The sequence below is a fragment of the Callospermophilus lateralis genome, chromosome 19 (assembly GCF_048772815.1).
Source record: "Callospermophilus lateralis isolate mCalLat2 chromosome 19, mCalLat2.hap1, whole genome shotgun sequence".
In the NCBI taxonomy this organism is placed as follows: domain Eukaryota; kingdom Metazoa; phylum Chordata; class Mammalia; order Rodentia; family Sciuridae; genus Callospermophilus; species Callospermophilus lateralis.
In genome coordinates this window covers 38821490-38843232 of record NC_135323.1, presented here as the reverse complement: position 1 = coordinate 38843232, position 21743 = coordinate 38821490, and the positions used below count along the sequence as shown (strand labels likewise).

Sequence of the window (21743 nt, the reverse complement as noted above, 5' to 3'; positions counted from 1 at the left end):
TGGTATAGCGATACCAGATTTCAAACTATATTACAGAGCAATAGTAACAAAAACAGCATGGTACTGGTATCAAAACAGGTGGGTGGACCAATGGTATAGAATAGAGGACACAGAGACTAATCCACAAAGCTACAACTATCTTATATTTGATAAAGGAGCTAAAAGCATGCAATGGAGGAAGGATAGCATCTTCAACAAATGGTGCTGGGAAAACTGGAAATCCATATGCAACAAAATGAAACTGAATCCCCTTCTCTCACCATGCACAAAAGTTAACTCAAAGTAGATCAAGGAGCAAGATATCAAATCAGAGACTTTGCATCTGATAGAAGAAAAAATTGGTTCTGATCTACATATTGTGGGGTCGGGCTCCAAATTCCTTAATAGGACACCCATAGCACAAGAGTTAATAACAAAAATCAACAAATGGGACTTACTTAAACTGAAAAGTTTTTTCTCAGCAAGAGAAACAATAAGAGAGGTAAATAGGGAGCCTACATCATGGGAACAAATATTTACTCCTCACACTTCAGATAGAGCCCTAATATCCAGAATATACAAAGAACTCAAAAAATTAAACAATAAGGTAACAAATAACCCAATCAACAAATGGGCCAAGGACCTGAACAGACACTTCTCAGAGGAGGACATACAATCAATCAACAAGTACATGAAAAAATGCTCACCATCTCTAGCAGTCAGAGAAATGCAAATCAAAACCACCCTAAGATACCATCTCACTCCAGTAAGATTGGCAGCCATTCTGAAGTCAAACAACAACAAGTGCTGGCGAGGATGTGGGGAAAAGGGTACTCTTGTGCATTGCTGGTGGGACTGCAAACTGGTGCAGCCAATTTGGAAAGCAGTATGGAGATTCCTGGGAAATCTGGGAATGGAACCACCATTTGACCCAGCTATTGCCCTTCTCAGACTATTCCCTGAAGACCTTAAAAGAGCGTACTACAGGGATACTGCCACATCGATGTTCATAGCAGCACAATTCACAATTGCTAGACTGTGGAACCAACCCAGATGCCCTTCAATAGATGAATGGATAAAAAAAAATGTGGCATTTATACACCATGGAGTATTACACAGCACTAAAAAATTACAAGATCATGGAATTTGGAGGGAAATGGATGGCACTAGAGCAGATTATGCTTACTGAAGCTAGCCAATCCCTAAAAAATAAATACCAAATGTCTTCTTTGATATAATGAGAGTAACTAAGAACAGAGCAGGGAGGAAGAGCAGGAAGAAAAGATTAACATTAAACAGAGACATGAGGTGGGAGGGAAAGGGAAAGAAAAGGGAAATTGCCTGGAAATAGAGGGAGACCCTCAATGTTATACAAAATTACATATAAGAGGTTGTGAGGGGAAGGGGAAAATAAACAAGGAGGGAAATTAATTACAGTAGATGGGGTAGAGAGAGAAGATGGGAGGGGAGGGGAGGGGAGTGAGGATAGTAGAGGATAGGAAAGGTAGCAGAATACAACAGTTACTAATAGGGTATTATGTAAAAATGTGGTTGCGTAACCGATGTGATTCTGCAATCTGTATTTGGGGTAAAAATGGGAGTTCATAATCCACTTGAATCTAATGTATGAAATATGATATGTCAAGAGCTTTGTAATATTTTGAACAACCAATAATAAAAAAATAATAATATACAGACATATATATTTCATAAACTTCAATAAACTTATATGCAATAGTAAATGCAAATGTCCTCCTGCATGTGCTGGATCCCAATATCTCAAGAAAACCTATCCTTAAATTAGGGTGTAATATGTTAGGGAAGTGGATGAGTGCCCTCTAGTTGTGATGAATATCCTGCTGTATTCTTCTTCCAAAAGGTGCTACAATTGTTTATCTTACCTACTATGAATACTGCTAATCAAGATGACAATGCACAATTTAGTTACATACTGATTCCAACTTATTTGAACATGTACCCACCATTGTTATTACTGTGTCATATGGTAGTTTTACAATTAGTTTTTAAAGAGTTTTCATGCTATTTTAAAGAGTGGGTGTACTAAAGTTATATTCTAGCATAGTATGAAAGTGTTCCTTTCTTCCATATCTATATGATTAGAGTACTAATTATTTTTCACTTTTTGATAATAACTATCCTAAAAGCTGTGCTTAGGCTGCAGGTCTTGTATTTGTCATAATTATCTGATGCAAGTTTTGTTTTGTTTTGTTTTGTTTGGGGGGGTTGGGGTTTTTTTAGAATTCAGGCTCCCTATTAGTCACTGGAGGAAGTAAGCTGTTTTAGAAATAAATAGGGAATAAATAGGGATCTGTGCTTTTTAACCCATAATCCTCACTTCTGGTGGGAATTGTATCCCATTGAAATGCTTGTGACCTAGTAAGATTGTTATATGTATAGTTGCCATTTTCCAATGCTTCTGTATATTCTTAATACCACTTCTTATATGGAGAAAAAGGTTACTGTTTAGACTTTATTCCAATTTACTGGATCAAACTTAATCGTGTCTTTAGGAACCATAAATTCAAATAGAGCTAGAGTCTGAGGCACTGAGTATTTAGAACATCAAAATATGTTGATGAAACACAATTTAACTAGTAACATAAATTAGTCACCTTCTAAAGACAGGCTCCCAGGAAAAAAAAATTAGAATGGAAGAATATGCACAAGTACCATTTTAGCAACTACAATTAGATTACATCACATAAGAATAAGTTATATTTTCACCAGGAATCTCTGACTGTAGTTGCTTTTTGCAGCCAAAATTTCTTGGTATTGGCAGTTAAAAAATGTCTAATCTCTTGGACATGTGGGTCATACTCATATTCTGGATCCTGTGTTGTGCTTTTTTTTCACCCTGTAGCCTCCAAGCATTTGCTCCTATGATGAAGCGGAGTTGACATCGTTGTTTTTGAAGATTTCCCTTAACATAAAAAAGTGAAATCTGGGCACTATGGTGCATGACTATAACCAGTACATCTCAGGAGGCTGAGACAGGAGGATCACAAATTCAAAGCCAGACTCAGCAAAAGTGAGGCAGTAAGCAACTCAGTGCGACCCTGTCTCTAAAATACAAAATAGGGCTGAGAATGTGGCTCAGTGTTTGAGTGCCCCTGAGTTCAATTCCCAGTACCAGAAAAAAGAAGTGAAATCTTTTGTGTCTCTTAAGTCAAAGAATTCACCTTGGATATTTTGTCCTCATGGTACTGTCCTCACAATGTGCTGGAATAATATTTTCTCCTGACTGACATCCCTTATACCAGGATCAACCAAGACTTCAGGTAGCTTAGAAGCAATTTTATACAGGTATGTCCACAAGCAATTCTCATTTCTGTGCATGCTGCTGAGAAGCTTTTTCATACCTAGTATCCTGTGTTATCTCATTTCTACTGAAGGTATGTTTTTAGATTACTCAGTTATATAGTAGCTTCATGGAGACCATTGATACCAGTAGGTACTATGACCACACAGCTGACAAAACACCTTGAAATTACTTGTAGAGACTGTTTAACAATTATCTGACACCCAGAACCTTTTAACCTTGTCATCATGGGCATTCATGTCATGCACATGCCCAAATACAAAATTTTGAATCTTTCTTGTTTGAGATCCAGATTCCAATTCTGTGATAATTCATGATATTGTCGATAAGCATATGTCCCTCTTTGACCTTCTTTTACTCTAAACCCATAATAAAGAAGTTTTTTTCTGCATGCTTCTATAGCCCATGTACATTCGTATTTTGAAAACATAAGACTAGATGATCTTTTACCTCTTTCTAGAGCAACATGTCTTATAATTGACAAACTCTGATTAAACTGACCATATTTTATTTTATTTTTAACTGATTTTATTATTTTTTAAATACATGACAACAGTGGAATGTATTACAATCCTTATTACACATATAGAACACAATTTTTTATATCTCTGTATATAAAGTATGTTCATGTCAATTTCTGCCATTATATATGTACTTTTTCTTGTATTACAATTCTTTTTTTTTGAGGGTCAGATCTTATTTGTTACTGATAAAAATTCTTATTTTTGACTGGACTCAAACTTAGAAGTAGAAGCTCTCACAGAAGACAGCCTGTGTCTCTTGGCAATCCTTTCCTGGTGTTATTCTTTGGTTTCTTTCATTCTCTTGGCCCAAAGTTTGGCATATTCTGCAGTCTCTTCCTTATTCTTCTTAGTATGCTGTTTCTTCAGAGCAGTACACCAGTGCTTGTGTTGAGTAAAAAGACGTTGAATCTTTGGTGCTTTGGTCCTGGGTTTTTTACCTTCCTTGTTTAAGGGTTTTCTGACAACATATTGGTGGACATCATCTTCCTTAGAGAGATTGAAAAATTTGTGGATTCTACTAGCTCTTTTGGGTCCCAGTCTACGATGTACAGTAGTATCAGTAAGTCCAGGATTATCCTTCTCTCCTTTTTTTACAATAACCAAGTTGAGCATGCTCAGATTGGCATCCACAATGCAACCTCAAACAGATTTATACTTTCTCTCTCCAGTTCACCTGGGTCTATAACAGGAGTGCCCCTTAGTAGTAAGCAAACACAGCCATGGGTCAAGACACCCTGCTTCATGGGGAAATGTTGTTTCTTGTTCCCGCCACTGATTCGGGCCACATAACCCTTCTATTCTTCACCCAGAGCATCCACAGCAACTTCTGTGGCCATATGCTTCTCAAAAAATGTATGAAGTTTGTATTCATCATCCACTTCAATGAGTTTCTGACAGCCAGTGGCTGGAAAGGAGATATTCAGGTTCATTTTGGAGCAGCTGTATTACAATTCATAATACACCCCTTTATACCACAATTTTTCATATCTCTGTTTGTAAATAAGGTGTATTGACACTCAATTCAAATCTTCATACAGGTACTTTGTGTAATGATGACCATCACATTCAACAATCCTTGCTAATCCCCCTCCCCCCTTTTCCTCTCACCCCTCTTTCCTATCTAAAATTAATCTGATTCTCCCATGCTCTCCCTCCCTACCCCACTATGAGTCACTCCTCTTGTATCAGAGAAAACAGTCGGCATTTGTTTTTTGGGGATTGGCTGACTTCACTTAGCATTATCTTCTCCAATGCCATCCATTTATCTGCAAATGCCATGATTTTGTTCTTTTTTAATGACGAGTAATATTCTATTTTGTATAAATGCTCATTTTTTTATCCATTCATCCACTGAAGGACATTTAGGTTGGCTCCACAGTTTAGCTATTGAGAATTGTGCTGCTATAAATTGATGTGGCTGTGTCCCTGTAGCATACTGTTTTTAAGTCCGTTGGGTATAGTCCAAGAAGAGGAATAGCTGGGTCAAATGGTGGTTCCATTCCCAGATTTCCAAGAAATCTCCATACTGCTTTCCAAATTGGATGCACCAATTTGCAGTACCACCAGCAATATATGAGTGTACCTTTTTCCCCATAACCTCACCATTATATTATGTTGTTTGTCTTCATAATAGCTGCCAACCTGACTGAAGTGAGATGATATATTAGAGTAGTTTTGATTTGCATTTCTCTGATTGCTAGAGATGATGAGCATTTTTTATATATTTGTTGATTGATTTTATTTCCACTTCTGAGAAGTGTCTGTTCAGGTTCTTGGCATATTTATTTATTGGACCATTTATTTGCTTTTTTAAACTGACCACATTTTAAATATCAGTCTATCCTTTAATTTGTAAAGGGGGTTTGAGATAAATTCTAGCTGGTGTTTGCCCTTGATGTAAACTGAATTAAGATTTTCTGTATCCTGGAATAAGAATCTAAAGGTAATTCAGATATATGAAAATATTCTGTTTCTGTTAAAATATATAGTATATAGTACTATATTCTGTATACATATATCAGAATTCCTGGTTTTTTAATAATTATCCATTTCAAGTCAGAAGAGAATAAGAAATGTTGCATTTGTCTTTTATTCTGGTGAAGGTGTTTTGGCTTTGGGATGAGATCAAGTTCATCCTGTGTCCAGCTGCTTATTAGGTGTGAGACTTTGACCATGGGAGGAAATAGATATTATAACCTGACTGCTAGCTCTAAGGACAAATTGCCAAATAAGATGTTTGCATTTCATGTGTTTAAACAATTGAGTCAGGGATTCTGGACAGATCTGAAGTTATATATCCCCCATCTGAAATCCCATCTTCTTTTTTTCTCTTGAATTACATGTGCAATGGAAGTGGAACTGTTACCAACATCAATTGGGAAGACTGATCTACTTTTGGATACTTCCTGGTTGAAGGTTCCTGCTCTCACTCATGGCTGTGTCTCTTCTAGTCTTTGGGCCTAAGGAGAAATATTTATAAGAAACTTTATCCCTTACCTCTAGCATAAAAATGAAGAAATCAGGACTACCAGCCTAAGGTAAGAGGAACCATAGCTCTCAAATCTGGAATGTGGCTGTTGTGAGCTAAGATATACTAGAGGCTTTAAATACAGTGAGTTTGGGGATGTAGATATATATATATATATATATATATATATATATATATATATAGATAGATATAGATATATATAGAGATAGATAGATATAGATAGATAGATATAGATAGATAGATAGATATATAGATATATAGATATATATAGATATATATAGATATAGATATACATATAGATATACATATAGATATAATGTAATTCTATATAAATATAAAAATATAAATATATGTATTTCATTAGTAAGATATATTACTATTGAAATACATAAATATATGTATTTCAATAGTAATATATCACAAAATGTTAATATTTTGAATATATTGGCTTATTATCATTGCAATCAATTTCACCTCTTTTAATTTTTAACATGAATACTAGAAAAATCTAAATTACTCTTGTGCCTCAAATATTATTTTAATTGTGCATTGCTTATTTAGAGGTTTTCTTTCCAGTAAAAACTCTCTTCTCTCAAGAAAAGAGAGCAGAAAATTTAAGTGAAATTTTACATTGATTGTCAGTACATTATTTTCATCCATGAATAATCTATAGATGTGTAAAATCCACACATTGATTTGACCTTATATACAGGGTTAAATACAAATGTCCTTCTTTCTGAGCTAGATCCTCTTCTCTGAGGAAAACTGACCTTAAAGAAGGCCCCAGTTGACTTGAGACCAGCACCCACTTTCGTTTTTTTTTTTTTTTTGACAATCTGAAAAGGGAATCTGTGTCTTTGTGTGTCTTTGTGTGTCTTTTTGTCTGTGTCTCTGTTAAGTGTGATGGCATTGTTTTACTTTAGACAGATGCAGAGTCCCAAGTTCCAATCTGCCTTAGATGTGTGGAGGTAACTTTAGCTAAATTTTAACCTAAGAATGTCCCTAGTATGCTTCTCCTGTAAGGGACCAAAAGTTAATGGAACTGCCAGCTTTTCTGTTCTCAACTTTCACACCCCTCTTAGCTGTGTTTTTAAAAAAACTTTGATAAGCTTTACTCGCCTTTGTTAAATGGGATTAGGGCAGCAATGTTTTCTTTTCTTCCCATAGTTGGCTTGAGTGCACCCACTGCAGAGGGAAATGCCTGCTGGAGATCTAAGAACTTTGATACCTCACTTTTTCTTTTTCTCAAAACCCTGTCTTCATTATTAAATTGGCATTAATTAGCTTTGAGGACAGGAACCGAACTTTTCAGTCACACATTTTGGCACCCCAGAGGGGACTTTAGAGGAGCCCCCACTCTCTTTCTTGGGGAAGCCTAGCACAACTGTAAGCAGAGGATTAACTTTTTGAGAGCTGACTACTGGAAAGTTAGGAGATATGCCAGTGTGCCTGGGATCAGACCAAACCAAAGGAGCTAATCCTGTAAGTAAAAGGAGGGACTGAGGGACTCCCAGCACCTGCTGAAGCCCCTTTTGCTTCGGGAAACCTCCTTCACTTCTTCCCTGCACTGTAAGGATTGCTCCATAAGGGACACTGAATGCAGTAATATTGCCACACTAAGACACTTGATTTTACACTTCTGGTTGCCCCTATGTGAGAACATCTGGTCCACTCATGGAGAAATTTATGGTGCCACTGATTTAGGAGTTATAATGGGAGTTAGAAACCTGAGGAGATTTTTCTCTTATCTGGTCTGTTTTAAAGGTTATTATAGATTGTTTCTTGGGGATGATCTTGGCTGAATGTGTGTCTAAAAGATGATTTTTTTATTGTAACAAGCTGATGTCTGAATGGGTTTTTGAAGCATTGCACAATCTTGCAATTAAAAGTTGGGTTTAGGTTAATGTTTAGTTTATGATTTCAGATAATTCATGCCAGAGAACTTAAATACTTAAGATGGAAAATTAAATAACTCTACTTCCAAATTGGCAAGTAACTCCCAATCATTTAGTTTTATTTTTTCATCAATTTTTTAACTGGGTAGCCTGGGAAGATTTCACTAGGTGTACCAGAGCGTTAATTTGGGCAAGGATAGTAAATTATGATATGGTATCTGTTCCCCTAATTGTGTAGGATTTAGGAAAGGAAAGTGTTGGATTGGGACATTGGTCTGGCTTATTGAAATGACATTGAATAGCAACAGTTTGGGGAATTTTTAAAGTTTAATTTTGGATATACGTGGTGGTATGTGGGTTCTCTTTTGGAATTTTTTTCAGGTGATTTAATGTAACTTAATACTACATTAGGAACTTCAGAACAAACAAAGTAGCTTAATGATCCTGAAGGAATTTCTTCTGATGGTAGCTTTTATATTATCAAGTAAGATCCTATTTTCAGTTTTGTGTGATCAAGTTTTTCTAGTGTAGGAAGATATAAAGGTATGAAATTTTGTGAATTCTGTTTTAAACTTGTATCATAATTTTCAACATCCAAACCTGAAAATTATGACTTAAGGTTAAAATGCCTTAAGCATGAGGCTTCTGCTCAGAATTCCAGTTTTTTCCCTGCTCCTTCCAGACCTCAGCCAGGACTTAAGTTGAAAGGCAAATAGAAAAAGCCTGCAAGCTCAGTAGGAGACTGATCTGAGGCCTGCCGCAGCCAGGCTGGCTGGGCAAAATATCCGGGGGGGTGACGAATAACTTGTGTACGTTGATACAGCAGGAATAGGAGCTGTTTATTGTAGGATCTGAGCGATATTTATACATTTTACACAGCTTATCTAATTAGCATAAAATAGATACAGGAGTCAACCAATAAGGAATCTCCACACTTAATGGCTCGATTTTGTTACTTCACAAACCACTCCCTCTGGCATTTGGCCAGGCGCCATCCAGACTTGTTTACAGACTTTAACATTTCTCTGGCAAAATAACAGGTGCCAATCTGACTTGTTTACAGACCTTAACAGAGGCCTAAGGGGAAAAAAATAGTAAATGTGTCTTTCTACCTGAACTCAAACTAGACTAAACCAAAAAAAAAGTAAATTGTATGGTATTTACTAATTACTGGCCAGTCATTTTTTCTAGGACTCTTGCTTTTTCTTAGATTCTATATTTTTTTTGAGCTCATGATTTTGATCCTACAGACCTAGGTTAATGTTTTTCTTATCAGTTCTATTTTTGATCAACTGTGGAGTTTTTTTAAACATTGCAATGGAATTTTCACCTGAGAAAAGCTACAAGGCCTTTACTATTGTGTTATGTGTGCCCCCTTGTGTTATGTGTTGTATGTCTCTCTGGGTGTATGTCCACATATCATGCAATAATATGACAATTGGCAGATATATGAGGAGCCTCATAAATTAAAAAAAATGGATCCAAATATCTTTGATTCATGTGATTTTAATGGTTCAATTTAAATTGGGTAAACAGATGAAAGTAAAGATGTCTTAAAATTAAGCTTATGTTTCCTAGGCAATAAAAAAAATTATAAAATCCTGATGTCTATAAAATAATCTGCCTAAATTCAGAAATTTACAAGGATTGTTTCAAAATGTGAACAGAAAAGGAGGTTAACAAATGGAAAAGAGAAATTAAGAGGTTCTAGGTATGGATTTAACAGAGGGAAAATGTGTTTCTGGATAAGAGAGTGTATGTGATTAAGTAAATAAGAGGGTTTAAGTAAGTGATAAAGAAGGTCTGTGTAAGTTGATTATATATGTAAGGTTTTTGAGCAAGTAATCTTAAAGAAATTAAAAATTATACAACTATGGTTAAACAACAACTGTTATTTTGCAATATTGTAATATGTTATTTCTTTAAGAACTAAATTTGATTAATATAAAAACATCAATGTAATTGTGGTACTATTAATGTGTTCATATCTTCCAAGTATACAAGTCTGTAGGGTAGAAGCTTTAAAAGAACATTATATCAAGCTGGTGTTCTAAAGTTGTATGGTAATTTTAGGCTTAAAAGAAAAACATGTTGGAGATTTATTTATATCATTTGTGTTCTATAACTGGACTTGTTATCAATAAGATATGTAAAGTTCTATGTTACTTTTTACACTGAGATACAATTTAAATGTATTTTTAAGTTAATGAGAGGTTGTGTGAAGGTTGATATTGTAAAACACAAAAGTACTTTGCTACTTTTCTACAAAAGGTTAAAAGCTTTCAGCCTTTCTTTAATTCATGTTTTAGATGTGATATTATATTGTGTTATCTAATATTCATGTGAAACTTGAGCAACAATTTATGTAGGCTTTATAAAATGATGTTTAAAAAGCAAAGATCAGCTTCAGAACTACAGTACTTAAGATTTATGAAGAGCCCCGCCTTACCTGAGATAAGGCTTTGTGTCCCATCTCACAACATGTAAAAATGACTACAAAAGAAGTAGGCCAGATTTCAGTACATTTAAAGTTGTGTCCAAAAGTTGGTTTTTGTCAAGATTACTAGGATCTCAAACAGGGGATTATAATGTATAACTGCCAAAATTCAAGGTAGCTATTACATGAACTAAATATGTTTTTACTCTTGTTAATTTTATTTTGTAGTTTTCTTATAAATGGTCTAAAGATTGCCTGTTAATGTTTTGCAGTGGTACTTATTTAAGAACACACAACCTGGGTTGATTTAAGATAATAATTTATCACCTACAGGATAGAGAGATGGGCATTGAAGCTCAGTACTCTTAATATAAGGCTGTTGAAATTTATTTGCTGGATATTTAAGATTAAATTTTAAAATTAAAATTAAATTAAAAGGGCTAAGAAAACCAATGTTTGGCTCTTGCCCTCTGAGTCAGTCTGAATCAAGGGAACAGGGGACATCTCTAAAGAGCTTTACAACTCTAGGCCACATAATCTCCCGATCAGGGAGATTAATGAGACCACTGGCGAACAGAAACCCAATCAGTGCATTTGCTATGAAGAGGAGGGTCATCAGAGAAGGGAGACATCCCTGATGCTTCCAAGGGAAGCCACATGGTCAAGCAAGGCCTGGACCCATCCTAGCACAAATGGCACTAGCAGAACTGAGAAGCTGTTGTAAAGTTCCCACAGGACTCCCATGGAAACTCAGCTGACTGTTAACAATAGATAGAAACAAAAGTCAGTTTGACTACTTCATCTTAAACACTTAGCAAAGACAGTTAAAACAAAAACACAGCTATTCCTGGGCATTTTAAATAATAATACTTAAATGTAACTTCCAAGAATAAGTAAACTGGAGGCTACAAAAGAGATTTTTAGGCAAAAATGCCTGATAACTATCAAAAGGAACTGCCAGAGTAGTTTTTAGTTTAAAGCCTACAGCTATTTCTAACCTACACAGGTAGGCTTGGTGTTTGCTAGTATGATTATCCAGCCCTAAGTAACAGAATTAAAGGTTTCTCTATTAGACACAGAGGTCATACTAGTAAAAAGATTTTGCAAGATCAGATGACATTAAATTATTAAACTGTATCTTAAGGGGAAGGACATCTGTAACCCTAAGAGTTAAATGTTATGTTTACAGTCCTGATAACTGCGGATGTTAAAGCCTAGTGAGGGAACTTCTGTACAGTGACATGTTCCAGCTGCCGCAACATTTATTCAGTACTCATGGTTTTTGTTTCTCTCATAGAAGCACCCATCCCCAGATGACAACCTGGTTTTCCCCACCCAGACTTCAAATAGAACTGACTTCTAAAAGGGAACACACATCCCCCACGTCATCCCCCACGTCATCTCCCATGTCGTCTAGCCCCCTCATGTTCGACAGCCCTTTTCAGCTCTGAGGCAGCCAGAATAAGCCATTGCCCCTTCTCCTTACAGCAATAAAGAGTTCCTAAAATTAGGGGGGAATGAAGCCAGAAATAGATAGACAGTGTAGATAGGTAAATCGAGTCACGTTGGATCTAAGAAGCCAATTTTGAGTGAGTCTGGAAAGTTAAAGACTGTCCGCTGAGGATTACTGTTTACCAAGATGTAGAGCCTGACCAAATAGGCCCCCAACTGAGGGAACCATGATTGGTTCCCAAGTTTCCAGACAAAGGGGGGAATGAAAAACCATGCTCTACCTCAGACCAAAGTCTGTGCAAGGAAGGGACATGACCTTTGTCCTTGGAAATACCCACAGAGCACTCCTAGGCACATTTCCACCCTGCTAATTGTTTATCCACAAATAACAGGAGAGATCTGCTGCACCAGGTGTCCCTGACTCAGTCAGGTTAGGTGGGGACCCATAGCAACTCCCTAGCAGCCACCAATCAGCATGAGACAGGGAAATACCTGGGATGCCAGATGACCCTCCCAGTAGTTTATGGTGGTTGATAACATGTTGGGAAACCATGTAGTTCAGCACTAACACCCCTCTTGGCTTAAACCAATCAGTTCAAATGAATCCCCCTCTTGTAGTAACCAATCACCCCTTCCCAACTTGTTCCCACCAGTGAATATGCTAATCATGTTTTAGAGTTGTTATTTGATTTTCCTGCGGTGTGTGATGATTTGCTAAGAGATCCTATGATGTATGTGGGGGTCCTTGCCTTCTCCAAAGAATGTATAAAACTGCTGCAAACCCTAGGCTCAGGGCCTCTCAGTGTCACCTGTTGCTGTGTGCACACGGAGGACTGAGCTAGCTCACAATAAACACCTCTTTGCTGTTTACATCGATCTTGGTCTCTGGTGGTCTTTTGGGGGTCCTGAATTTGAGCATAACATATCTAATGTCCCAAAAGTGTCCCCAAGTGTAAATCTATGATATCAAGAATTTCTAATGTTTATTTGTCAAAACAATATCTTATTCAATCAGGCAGGTCATGAATTCATGGGATGAATTTGACAAAAGTGTAATAATTGAGGGAAGTTTTCCAATGTAGGGGATATGTATGTGCGTATATATTTAAAGAGTTAAAATTGACTATTGTGAGAAGTAAAGGAAATTGTTAAAATATGTAAACACATATGTGAAAGATAGAGAGGTAATGTCTGAAAGTTATAAGTATAAAGTACTTTAGAAGGAAAATCCAGTGGATCCCCAGATTTGGGCCACACACCTGAAAACCAAATACATCTTCTTTCTTATTATTCTCTAGGCTTCTTTCTCAGGAGTAGTGGTGTAAAATTCAAACTCACATCTTGAAAATATGTCTCTGAATAAACAAAATACGTGGTCTTCACAGACCTTATTTTGTAATTTCAAAATTAATTTAACTAAAAGTCATTGAATTCTGCTTCCAAATTTTATCCAAAGTTTGTTCATTCTTTCTTTCTTTCTTTCTTTCTTTCTTTCTTTCTTTCTTTCTTTCTTTCTCTTTCTTTATTTCTTTCTTTAAAAAAAGGAAAAAGAAAATGTATTGCTTTGAAAGCAAAGAGAAATACAGGGGACTCTGGTTCCAAAAGCTATGTGTGATTCTGCCCTCAGCAGAAATAGGCAGCATTTAAAGAGGGGACTCAAAAACTACATTCCATACATTCTAAGTTGGAGTTGTAATTCACTTGTTAATTTGGAAGATAGTCATTTCTGAGATCTTCTGGTACCATCCTCATTGTCTGCATTACTTTGTTTTTATGGTGGGTGTATACTCAAGGAGAGATAACACTGCCTATCCTGGGAAAGAAAGGTAATCCTATTCACCTGAGATTAAGATGGGGAAGAGATTAGAGAGGAGCAGGGAGAGAGGATGAGAAAGAAACATGTCCATTTTAAAAATAAGTTGCTGTGGCCAAGAAGCAAGGGTGATATTCAAAGCGTAAAGTGGACCACTGTTACAATTCCCACTCTCAATGTGTACATTCAATTTCTATGGAAAAATGAGCAATGACATCTTCAAATTTCTTCCTACTGAAGGTAAGTGATGTTGGGGAAAGCAATCCAAAATCCTTGTTCTCTATCAGGTGATGCATGGAAAGTTGAGAGCATTCAGCATCAGAGCAGTCCAGTGATGCACAGTGGCTGTCAGAAGGTGACTGGACAAGGCAAACTTAGAACAGGAATCATGATTAATCAAAACCAAGACAGAAAAGCATAAAGTTTTTGCAAACAATTAGCACAAAAACAATTAGTGTTTCATCCAGTCTCAGAAAACCATGAGGACAGTAACTCAATCTTAAAAATAAAAAAGAAAAAAAGAGTTTCTCAATATAGGATATTAGAAAGATGTATTGTTCTATGAGATCAGGCTCAAATTGACTCAGGACAAACTTGGGACTCTAGAGTAATTTGTGATCATTCCTACAAAGAAACTCTTAATTTTTGCCTCCAGCTCTACTTACTTTTGGTAGGGTAGACACAAGTCAGGTAGGGTCTTTACTTACTTTTGATAGGGTCTTAATTTATATTTTAAAAATCTATCATTAGTTTTCCCTTTTTAATGTCCATGTAGGAATGTAATTAGTCTATACTCTCCTTTATGGTGTTTAAGACCAAGTTTGTCAAAATTGACCTTATTCCTATCTACCCTAAAGTATCAGTTGATATTCCTTAGAGATCACTCTTGAAGACATGTGCAAAGACTCTGGCCTTCTTTAGATACCCTCTACTAATGGTGTGACCTGCCATGATGGGTGAGGTCTGGGGTCTGACCATACATGGCTTCTCTTAGAAGCATCAGGGACATTTTCATCTCCAATGACCCTGCACTTTATAGAATGTTCTTTGGTGGGATTCTTGTTCTCTAGGGTCTTCTCACCAGAGTTACAGGACCCAGAGAGGCATCCCATTCTTCTCCAGGTCCTAGCTGACCTTAGAGTGTAAGGACAAAAATCTTTTTTATCTTAACCCTTTTACTTCCTTCACTTTGGTCTCCAAGTTTTTTTTTTATTTTAAACAACCAACAAGCAAGATTTGCTAGTTTTAAAGAAGGAGTAACATTTTATAACTTGAATACCTATAATTTTATTTAATTGGGATCAATATTACTACTGGAAGTCAAGATTATATACTATATGCCCTGTAGCTTATGGATTATTATCTGAACCAAAGTACTTAGCAAAGTATTCTCCTAAGCTTTACACTTAACTAAGTTTAACTTTTAAAGCAAAATTTGATGTTTGTTTATTTGCTTTGAAGCAATACATCTGCAAGACACTAACAGGCAAGAATTATAAAGTTTATAAGGAAAATACAAGATAAAATCAAGAGAGCAAAAACATATTCACTGTGGAAAATAGCTATGATCCAAGAAAAATGATTTTTATAATCTTGAACATTTACTTAGTTATACATTATATTTCCTTTCTGAGATCACAGTCATCTTAACAACAGAATCAATCTTTTAAATACAACTTTATTTTTTTACCTGTTATTTATTTATTTAGTTATTTATTAATCATTGAACACAAAGTACTTGTTAATTAATTTTATAGGGAAAAAATAGCAAATATCACATTTACCAAGTGACAAATGGAAACATCATCAATAATGAGAAAAATCGTGTGCCCCAATGAGATGAAATACAAAAAATACAGCATTACCACTATAGCATTCCTTGGAACAAACAAACATAAATTTTGAAGAAACATCAGAGTAACCCAAACCCGATACCAATAAATGATCATTAGCTTTGAATTCTAGATAGGGAAGAAGGGTGGGAGGAAAAAGGAGGGGGCAGGTGATTAGCAAGAGCAGAGGAATGTGATGGACATCATTATCCAAAGTACATGTATGAAGACTCAATTGAGTATCAACATACTTTATATATAAACAGAGATGTGAAAAATTGTGGTATATATGTGTAATAAGAATTGTAATGCAAAATAAAGTACATGTATAAAGACATGAATTGATGGGAACATACTCTATAAACAAAGATATAAAAAATCATACTCTATATGTGTAATAAGAATTAAAATGCATTTCACTGTCATGTATTTTTAAAAATAAAATAAAATAAAGTACTTATATACAATGATATATATATATATATATATATATATATATATATATATATATATATATTTCCACCTAAAAAATTAAATACAATTATAAATGAACTGAGGTGTATCCTATTTTGGAGCCATTGTCACATGGAGTGAGGTGGGGAAAAGAGTCTTATCTCAGGTAAGAAAGGGTTCTTCACCACTAACACAATACAACATTACATTTAAAACATGAATCAAAGATAGTCTAAGAGAGCTTTTAACTTTTTTGTGTGGAAAAAGTTGTAGAATGTTTCCATGTTTTTCAATGTCACCTTTAAACAAACTAGGCTGTCTTTATTATCTTCCAAAACTACTTCCAATTCCAGTGTAAAGAGGAACAAAAATTGTATATATAATTGATTGACAATAGGTTATTTTATCCAGTTGTAAAACATCAAATGACATAAATAAATGCAAAATAAATTTCTTATTTTTATATAAATTCAAGTCTTTTGCTGCCCATTTTTTATTTTTTTTTTATTTTTTAGTTGTAGGTGGATACAGTACCTTTATTTTATTTATTTATGTGTGGTGTGGAAGATGGAACCCAGTGCCTTGCATGTGTTTGACCAGCATTCTACCACTGAGCCACAACCCCAGCTGTGCTACACATAATTTTAATTTGGAAGAAAACAACTTGGCAAATACTTTTCTAAGCTTTACACTTAGATAAGTTTAACTTTTAAAGCACAATTTAGAGTCCAGAGTTATGGTAACAATAATCACAAGTCTGCATGAATTAACAAAAATCAAATGATAGCCTTAAATCTCTTATACATTTAGCAAACAGTGTTAATCATCAGAAATTGACTTAGTCAAACCAGATATAAAACAGGTCTTCAAATGATGGAGTGGGCTATGTCAGATATAATGTATACAAAACATCACTTATCTTTACAGCAATCCTACATGAAGTTTTATTTTATAAATATTTACATAATACTTCAAAAATGCTTAGACAAATAGTTTACAGATGCATACATACACCTTGTCACTTATATTTTGGGTGTCGACAATATTGTTAGGGTATGGGCCAGACAATATAAGCAAGAGACAAACAGACTCCATTTTGTTCTGAGACCCCATGTTATGTAAGCAATGCTTCTTCTATGGAAAGCCCTGCCTCTGTGCCCATCAAGAGTTGCTTAGTATAGCATGTTTGGCAACACAAAATGGCAATTCTTATATAATGTAAAAGTGTTCTCTCTTAGTTCCCATTTTTCTTGGACAATGTACCCTTTCAGAGATTGATTGTCTAGATGTTAGTAACCATTCTTTAACTTGTACACAAATAGGAACGTTTTGGCCTACTCCCTTTTGTGCTTATTATTTTAAATCTTATGAAGTTTGTATATGGTTTTGAATCAGAGCAATAACCACTTATGCTTTAATATGGTTTTGGACTATAAAAGGTGTACTCAAACCCCAAGAGGGGGTAGAAGAGTATAGACTTGCAGCCTTCCCTTGGCCCACCAGCTGGTGTTTCTGGACTGCCAGCTGGTAAATAAAGTTTCCATCTCTTGCTTTATGATCTATTCAGTGATTTATTGCAATCTCACCTTAACAGTTATAATCTAAATAAAATTTATTTTTAACCAGTTACAAAGAAATTATTTAAGAACTTAAATAATTTTTGTGTGTGGAAAAACCATAATTCATTTAAGACTTTGTTTCCCCAAGTAATAAACCCTAACACATACAAGAAAATTGCACATAGATAAGAGTAGATCAGTGTTTCAGATTTTGCCTCATATCAGTACATTAAAGTTCAAATAACTTTAACTGACTGTGCTAATTATAGCCAATTTAATCAAACAGAAACTCTTTGAGATTTACCTTTGGCAAACCTACAACTTACTTAAACGTTCATAACTTCTTAAAATTCTTAGTTTTGTGCACTTTCATCTGGGATTTTAGGTCAAGAATATTACTTTACCAGACAAAATACTTTCTCATCCAGAAACATTTCTTTTACCTTCTAATTTTCCATACTTAAATATATTTCCATACCTATAACTTTATTTTATCTTTTCTACTTTGGACCCTTTCATATTCATATTCTAAAACAGTCTTTATGAATGTTATCTGTGAATTTGATTTATACAACAAATTTTATCCCAGGAGAGGGTTGGACAAAGCAGCATATACAAAAACCAAACCAAACCAAACAAAACAACTGTGCCTTAATTTTTTTGACCCAAGTTGCGTTTAAGAGGTTAGAGCACAGAATATTTTTGACACTGACATTTCTACATTATTATTATCAAATGCCACCAACTTTAAGTGAGTTCCTCACTGTCAATTTAACCCAGAGTCTCCTTTTAGTCCTTTTTCTTATACTTGGTACTGATATGCAATGGAGGAGGTATTTTCCATACTTTTCTTTAGACTTGCTTGAAGATCCCTTTGCAGAGGCTGCAGAGGTTGAGAGCCACAGCCAAAGGGGCCCCAGCAAACTTCCAGCTGCCAGCAAACTTCCAGACTGCCGGCTGATGATTGGCTCACAGCGGCCCCAGCAACATCTAGCTGATTGGCTCCTCTGCGGTGATGCTCATTGGAGATGCTCATTGAGCTGTTTCCCTGCCCTTTCAGACTACCAGCTGCCTCTGCGATGCTCATTGGGCTGTTTCCCTGCCCTTTCAGACCACGGAGCTGCTCATTGGGGGACTTTTTTGGCTCCGCCCATGCGACCCAGTCAATTGGCCTCAAGAGCAGGAGGATTGTGGGAGGAAGAGGCTGGGTTGGGAGGTGTGGCTTGGGAGAAGTCGGTGGTGGCAGGTGGGCTCTGAGGGTTTTTTCCTGAGGAGCTGTTTTGTTTGGCGTGTGTAGTTCTAAAAATAAAGTTAGTTTCTTTTGACAAGTGGCTCCTGAATTGTGCCCAGCCAGTCTGCGGCATTTGGTGGCTCGCACGGGGAGTGACTGAGGGTAAGTAAACTGCTCGCCCCTGAGGGCAGGGCGAGAGGATGGGTAGCCATTTTCCTCTTTTGTTTTGCTTCATTTTTGTTTAAAGTTGCCTGTCCCTGGAGATGAGTGAGACGGAAAAAAAAACCACTCACATCTAAGGAAAAACTATTTACGTCTGAGGAACAGATAGGGAGAAAGGACGGATGCACATGTCAGGAGGATAGAAAGGCTATAATGAATTTTTGTTGTTTCATTTTTATTTCATTCTGTCTCGGTTTTGTTTGGCGTCATCTTGTTGGGTTGTATTATAGTAGAAATATGGGATCAGAAATTAGTAAAAAACAAACTGAAAGAGTGTTAAGTAAATTGTTAGAGGAAGGAGGCATCCCAGTAAAATCAAGAGCAGTCAGAGCATACATTGATACAATACAAAAATATAGCCCATGGCTTTTTAAGGAGGAGTTGTTAAATATATCACAATGGAACCATCATGGTGAAGATTTAAAAAGAATAGAAAAGAACAGCCCAGGAACTCTGCCAGCTGGCACATTGACATTGTGGGCGTTGGTATCTGGTTTGCTTAGTCCAAAGCCTTCATTTCAGACAAAGGTAGAGGAAGGAGAAGACATATTGATTCAAGTAAAAGAGGAGGTTTCTCAAGTTAGTCAGAAAGAGGAAAAGATTCAAGTAAAAGAGAAGGTCTTTCGAGCTAATCAGACAGAGAAAGAAAGTTTAGAGCAGAAAAAGCCATCAGGGGGAAAGTTACAAAAGGAGACTGCTACTAAAACCTTTCTATCACCAGAGGGCTTAAGTGTCCAACCAACAGCACCACCTCTATAGGAGACTGCTACTAACACCTTTCTATCACCAGCGGACGTAAGTGTCCAACTGACAAGGCCACCTCCATATGCTGAGAGGCCCCCAACCCCCGCAGTTGATAGTTCGGATCCTGAGACAGGATCTCAAGTATTAACATGCCCTGTATTTGAGGTAAGAGGGCAGCGAGTTTACCATGCTTTAAATTTCAAAACAGTGAAGCAGCTAAAAGAGGCTGTAACAACCTATGGTCCTCAAGCACCCTTTACTGTAAGCATGGTCGAATCCTTTACCAACTTGAACATGACACCAGCAGATTGGGCTAATATGTGTAAAACTGTGCTAAATGGAGGACAATACCTGTTATGGAAGGTTGCCAATGAGGAATTTTGCAAGGAGACAGCTAGGCGAAATGCAGCAGCTGGTTATCCTCAGAGGAATCTAGATATGTTGTTAGGAAAGGGACCTTATGAGGATCAGCAGCAACAAATTGCATATGATCCTGGTGTATATTTACAAATTGCTGTAGATGCAGTTAAGGCATGGAAGACTTTACAAGGACATGGAGGTTTACAAGGTCAATTATCTAAGATAATACAAGGAGCTAATGAATCTTATGCTGAATTTGTAGATAGGCTTATTCAAACAGCTACCAGAGTTTTGGGGAATACAGAACAAGCAATGCCATTAATAAAACAACTGGCTTATGACCAAACAAATCGTTGGTGCAGAGATATCATTAGACCATGGAAACATGAAGATTTAAACACATATATTAAATTATGTAGAGACATTAATGAACAAGAGCAAGTCATGGCAGCTGCAGTAAAACAGGCTTTAGATGCCAGAGACATTAATGAACAAGGGAAAATTGTGGCAGCTACAGTAAAACAGGCTTTAGATGCCAGGCCAAGAACATGCTACAATTGTGAACAAACAGGACATTTTAAAAGGAATTGCCCCATAGGAGGAGGGTTTAACAAAACTAGGTATCAAAGGAGTAGAATATCGGGTATTTGCCCATAATGCCGTAGAGGGAGACATTGGGCTAATGAATGCCGTTCTCAAACCACCATAGAAGGTACTCCATTATCAAAAAATGAACAAGGACCAAGTGTTTATCCATGATATCATGGAGAGAGGCATTGGGCTCCATTGCCAAAAAATGGACAGGGGGGCCCAATGCTCCGGGGCCCAAAACCACAAATATACGGAGCACTGGAGGAACCCAGCAACCCCATCAGGGTAGTGCCCAGGACACATTGTCCATCAGATCCCTCATCAGACAAACCAGAGGGAGTGCAGGGTTGGACATCTGTGCCTCCACCAGATCAGTATTAACTCCAGAGATGGGAGTTCAAATCATTCCCACAGGGGTGAAAGGACCTCTTCCCAAAGGAACAGTAGGCTTATTATTGGGACGCAGCTCTTCTACTCTAAAAGGACTTATGATAAGTCCTGGGGTAATTGATCCCGATTATGAAGGTGAAATAAAAATTATAGCCAGTTCTCCAAAGGGTATATCAGTAATTTCACCAGGAGATAGAATAGCACAGTTACTAATAATACCAAGCCTACATGATAAATTTTCCAGTCATGCTGTAGAAAGAGTTTCCAAGGGATTAGGCTCCACAGGTGTAGATTGGGCTATGCTGTCTTTAAATTTAGATTCTCGCCCCATGCTAAAACTAAATATTCAAGGACATGAATTTAATGGGCTACTGGATACAGGTGCAGACCTTAGCATCATCTCTCGTCAAGAATGGCCAAAACATTGGCCATT

General features: G+C 36.4%; 1 pseudogene; it reads right to left on the bottom strand.

Annotated features, from left to right (window-relative positions):
• Positions 1 to 4038: 4038 nt before the first annotated feature.
• Positions 4039 to 4772, bottom strand: LOC143638324 (small ribosomal subunit protein eS6 pseudogene; annotated as a pseudogene).
• Positions 4773 to 21743: the final 16971 nt, after the last annotated feature.